This window comes from Lactuca serriola, chromosome 3 (assembly GCF_051521515.1).
Source record: "Lactuca serriola cultivar US96UC23 chromosome 3, Lser_US96UC23_V15, whole genome shotgun sequence".
Taxonomy (NCBI): domain Eukaryota; kingdom Viridiplantae; phylum Streptophyta; class Magnoliopsida; order Asterales; family Asteraceae; genus Lactuca; species Lactuca serriola.
The window spans coordinates 41169638-41175081 of record NC_136410.1 but is presented as its reverse complement, the minus strand read 5'-3'; the positions used below and the strand labels follow the sequence as shown (position 1 = coordinate 41175081).

Below are 5444 nucleotides of genomic sequence, written 5' to 3'. Positions count from 1 at the left end.
GAGTGTGGGTGAGGCTCGTATCTCTCCGAGAGTGGAGTGTGGGCGAGGCCCATATCTCCCAGATAGTGGAGTGTGGGGCGAGGCCCGTATCTCCCGACTAGCGGAGTGTGGGCAAGGCCCGTATCTTCCTGAGTGTGGGCGAGGCCCGTATCTCCTAGCTGAACGTTGTATGCTTGCATGGTACGAGGTATTATGGGGGAACTCAGTAAGCTTCGTGCTTACAGTTTTCAGTTTTGGTTTCAGGTACCTCTTTGTCGAAGGGGAAGGAGTTGGCACGGTAGCGGTACATCACACATACACCTGCTTGTATTCCGCATTATGACATCTACCTGGGAGATTGTACTCTGATATTTTTATGATTATTACAATGTTTTTTGACATGCAACGTCTTTTGTGAAATGAAATGGTTATTGAATGATTTATTTCTAAATGTTTTGCTAAGTACATGTTTTAAAAACGAAATTTTTGGCTCGTATTTTTGGGATGTTACAGTACATTATGTGGTAAGATGGTAAGTGGAGGAATCACACGATTGAAGCAACATCTTACTCATACCTCGGGGCAAGTCACCGGTTATCCAAATGTGACTGTGGATATCCAAAAGAAAGTCATGGAATCAATTAAAGAAAAAGACAATATACAAAAGGAAAAGAAAAGAAATATAGGAATTCTTAGATCTTACACAGTTGATCTTTCTGATGAAGATGAGGATGGGGAATTTGTTGTACATGAAGTTAGTTCAAAAAGAAATGTTTCAAAAAAAATTATGGGTGCTAGCAATGTGCAAGGTCCTCTCGATATAATTTATCAGACTAATCATGGAAAAAAAAAAAGCAAAGTATACTTGATAAAAGTAATCCAATAAAAGAGAAGTTAAACATGAATGCTTGAGATAAAATTGCAACTTGGGCTTATTTGGTTGGTTTACCCTTCAATGTTGTATGTGACGAAGGTTTCCAAGATATGATCAATTCCGTTGGTGATATGGAAGAGGTATCTAAATGTGATTAAAAATTTATTGGTTATTTTATTATTACTTAAATACTTAATTTTATGACTTTATATTAGGTATGCCAGCTCCATCTTATCATAATATCTGTGTCACATTGATGAAAAAAACATTTAGAAGCACTACTAGAAAAACAGCCTTTTACGACGCGCAATCAATGACACGCGCTGATAGAGAACACGCATTTGAGCGTGCCCTAAAAATTGATGTCAGTTTTCCAAAATATGAAGCATAGAGGGCACGCATTTTTGCGCGCCCTTAAATTAGTGTCTAATAAAAAAAAACACGGAGGGCATCTTAAATAAAATGTGTGTCGTCTAACCATGTCGCTTTATAAATTTTAATGAAACACGCGTTTCATCCGAGGGGGAAATGAAATCCAAAAATTAAAAAGCCCGCTTTGTTTCCACCCGCTGAAAACCCTAGCTCTTCCCCGCCGAAAACCCCATTTCTTTCTTTCTTCTCTCTTGATTCTCAAACCTCTATTCGCCTTCCGATATCTGCTGCTTCTTCGCCCCTTCTGAGTGTCTCCCACCGCCGTCGACTTCCAATGAAAGACGACCGTTCTTCCCCATCACCATCTATCTTCCAAATTACTACACTAACCTCACCGTCTTTGTTCTTTACTGTTCAGAGCCAAAACCCTTTCACCACCACCGCCCTATACGAAGCCTCCAGAAACGCAACCCCGACTCCGTTATCGTCTACTTCTTCCTAACGCCCATTCATTGGTTAAGTCCTAAATACATTCCACCGCTTACTGCTTCGTCTTCTACCTCAATCAAATTGAGAGCCGTCGGTGTCGTAGAAAGAGAATCCTTCACCGCCAGTGTCATCAAAATCAGAGCCGCCGGTGTTGTAGAAAGAGAATTCACCACCGCCAGGTCGCCACCTCTAAAGGTTTCTGGTTCGTCTCCATCGCCAATTCGGAATCGTGTTCTTAGGTCACTCGAAAAGTACTCATGGTCGGTGAAATCAAAATGTGAAATCATGTTCTTAGGTCACTGGAAAAGCACTCATGGTCGATAAAATCATCAATTACGTTATGTCGCTACAAGGTCAACTTGAGGTAAGTCAATAATTTCTAATTCTTGTAAATAAATCCACCGATTACTGTGGTTTTGATTTATGATACCCTGCTTCTTTCACCAGCAGTTTCAGTTTCAGGCACCATCCCAGCTAATTCTTGGGACTCATTTTTTGTCTGCTGACCCTTCTCCACTTTTTCTTGATCAGAGGCAGAGGCCTTCTCAGGAGTTGGACGCCTCAAATGAGAAACCAACATAATTCATAGGGCTCTCAAGACTGCAAATTTGCTCATCAACACTCGATGTAAAAACTAGAAAGGCATTAATTACACTTTGACTTATTAGCTTCTTAACTGTTTCTCTATTTTTTTAATTTTAATTTAACATTTTAATTTTAGGTTGTAAAGGTGGCGAATTTTGTGGTTGCCCGGTTTTGAGTCAAGGGGGAGTTATGACAGCAGAGACTGGAACTTACAGATGGATGGCTCCTGAGGTTTCTCTTTCTTCCTCTTTACATATAATATTTGAAGATATTTCCTTTCTCACTGATAAACCCTAACTAATTTAGGAATCATCCTCTAAACTCTAAATTTACCATGATGAATGGAGCTACTTATGTATTGTCGTGGTTTGCAGGTTATAAATCATCAACAATATGATGAAAAGGCGACATTGAAGTGGAAGCGAGATCAGAAAGATCTGGGAGTGAAAGGGACAGGGAAAAGGTCTGTGATAAAGAGGTTAAAGATAAATAAATAGAAAAAGAAAAAGAAAAATAAAGGGAATCTGAAGGAATTGGAATCTTGAATTCCATTTTGTAGTTTCTTCTAGTGGAAACATAGATTATGAATATTGAACATATGTTTTGGTTCGTGGATTCTGTGGGAATCTGAAGGAATTGGAATCTTGAATTCCATTTTGTTTTTTTTGGTTGCTAAACTAAGGGAACTGTATTCCAGGATCTCCTTCAGAAATCAATGTTTGACGGATTTTGTCATTTCTTGGGGTGGGTGGTAGGGTTTGAGTTCTATTTTTATTTCTTCATTAAATGACTAAAATTTTCTCATAAACCCTTTAAGACACAAACACATTCTTCCTTAACATAATTTACATTCCCATTTATTTGATAAATTTACAAATCAAACAAAAAATAGCAAAGGATTGTGATTGATTTCCTTCCCATTTTCTGCCAACCAAACAATTAACAGATTGCAATTCTTTCAGATTCCAATTGCTTTGACATATTCCATTCCTTCCAAATAGATTATGTGAATCAAATGGGTCTTTGTTTTCTTTGCAATATCAACACCATAGATCCCAAACAGTATTATTTCTTCATTCTTATAACTAGAATAGGTGTTGTGGCTAAACCTTGTGCTGAGTTTGTTGCTGGAGTACTTGCAATATGGTTAAATGGAGGTGTAGCTGTTCCACTTGCACTCAGTTACCCTGAAGCTGAGTTGTTACATGTCATGACTGACTCGGTTTGCTCTCAAAACAACCTTAAACTTTTCTAGTTTCCTATGTTTTTTATTTGGAAGAAATTGCTTTGTATTTGGATGATATTGCTAAAATTTCTTTAATAGGAAGAAATGAAATTCAATAAAATGACTCTTTTCTCCTTATTCAATTAACATACCCTTTTTTTAATGTAGTTTATGTGGCCTTTGTAAGATACAATTTTATTCTCCTAATAATACAACATTGTTAATTTGACTTTTGAAGGATGTGTCCATGATTTTGAGTACTGATGATCACAGGGAGCTTATGCAAAAAGTTGCAGCTAAAACTGCAGCTCAATTTTCTCTCACTACAAGAAAAAAGGCCTTTTACGACGCTCATTGCGCGTCGTAAATGGCTCAGACGACGCGCAAATGCGTGTCAAGGAAGGCCATGTCATAAAGATAGACGACGCGCATTTGCGCGTCGTCTAGAGACGACGCGCATTTACGACGCGCATTTACGACACGCATTTACGACGCGCGGTTACGACACGCAATGCGTATCAAGGAAGGCCCTGTCATAAAGGAAGATGACACGCATTCGCGTGTCGTAACCTTACGACGCGCGTGTTAATGACACGCAATGCGTATCAAGAAAGCCCCTGTCAAGAAAGGCCATGTCATAAATGAAGATGACACACATTTTTGCGTATCGTAATTTTAAATGTTTTAAAAAAAATATTATTTATAGATTTACTAATTTTTCATATTAAATAATACATTAGAAATCTCATAATAATAAATAAAATACCATAAATAACAAATATAATTCATTTCACTAATATGTCAAATACAAATAATTATTCCAATAGTGAGTAAATGTTATAAAAAAATGAACTCATTTATATACAATTGCATTAATTATCTAGCTTACTATGTGCCAACAAACTTCTATCTTTTTCCTTCTCTGCATAAACTTCATTAGCAGCATCCTAAAGAACCTCTATCTTTTTCATCAGCAACATCCTCAAAAACTTCTATCTTTTTCCTTCTCTGCATAAACTTCTATCTCACACTCAATGTAGTTTTAAACATCAGGTTTAAAAAATCAACTTTAAGGTTGCCTTGTTAAAGAGAATGACTAGAATAGATTTCCCTTTTTCACAAGGCATGTGCTTGCTTGCACATATATATGGAATCATTCTAACAAAAAAAAATTGTTCATGTCAACTACTCCAAGGACTATTACGTAATTTAACATGAAGAATTTTGTCCAGATGAAAGGATTGACTTTAAACTTTATAAAAATCATTTAAATGAACTTACCTGACCATGAAGCGTGTTGATCCAGGATCTCCTTGCCTTCCTGCTCTGCCACGAAGCTTTGTAAAGCAAGAAATAAATTAAAAAAGTGAGTCTGAAAGTATATGCTAAATTTATGTAAAACCTTAAAACACAATATTGATGCAAAGTTACCTGATTATCAATTCTTCGGGACTCATGCAAAGATGTCCCAATGACATGGAGACCACCAAGTCGTTTGACTTCCAATCCTTCATGAAAGCAATGAATCTCACAGTCCTTTAGAACCGATAAATAGGCAATTGCAATGCAAGGACCCAGGGCCGGTCCAAAGAAATATGTTGCCCGGGGCAATAAGACATAATGATGCCCTAATTATATATTTTCAGAAACTAATATCATAATTCATAAAATTTACCCTAGTTCACTGTTTTTCAATCATAACTCAGAAAAAAAAAACACTAATAATTTTAGAAAGTAAGAAAATTAATATAAAAAATCATAATATTTACCTCAGTACTTTGATAGGTAACAGTGAGAATGCAATGACATGCAATGACATGTAGACTACTGATCCACCTTTAAACAATGCTTTAGGTACCTAGCTATCATCCAGAAAACAACAAAACAGACAAAAATTTACACTAATCCCATCACAAACAA

At 36.8% G+C, this 5444-nt stretch overlaps 1 long non-coding RNA gene across 1 annotated transcript; it reads right to left on the bottom strand.

The window, feature by feature from the left end:
* Nucleotides 1-4292: 4292 nt before the first annotated feature.
* LOC145094370 (uncharacterized) lies at nt 4293-5168 on the bottom strand. Its single transcript, XR_013703314.1, has 2 exons — nt 4956-5168; nt 4293-4861 (listed from the first exon to the last, which is right to left on the bottom strand). It is a non-coding gene; the product is annotated as an uncharacterized LOC145094370 (long non-coding RNA).
* Nucleotides 5169-5444: the final 276 nt, after the last annotated feature.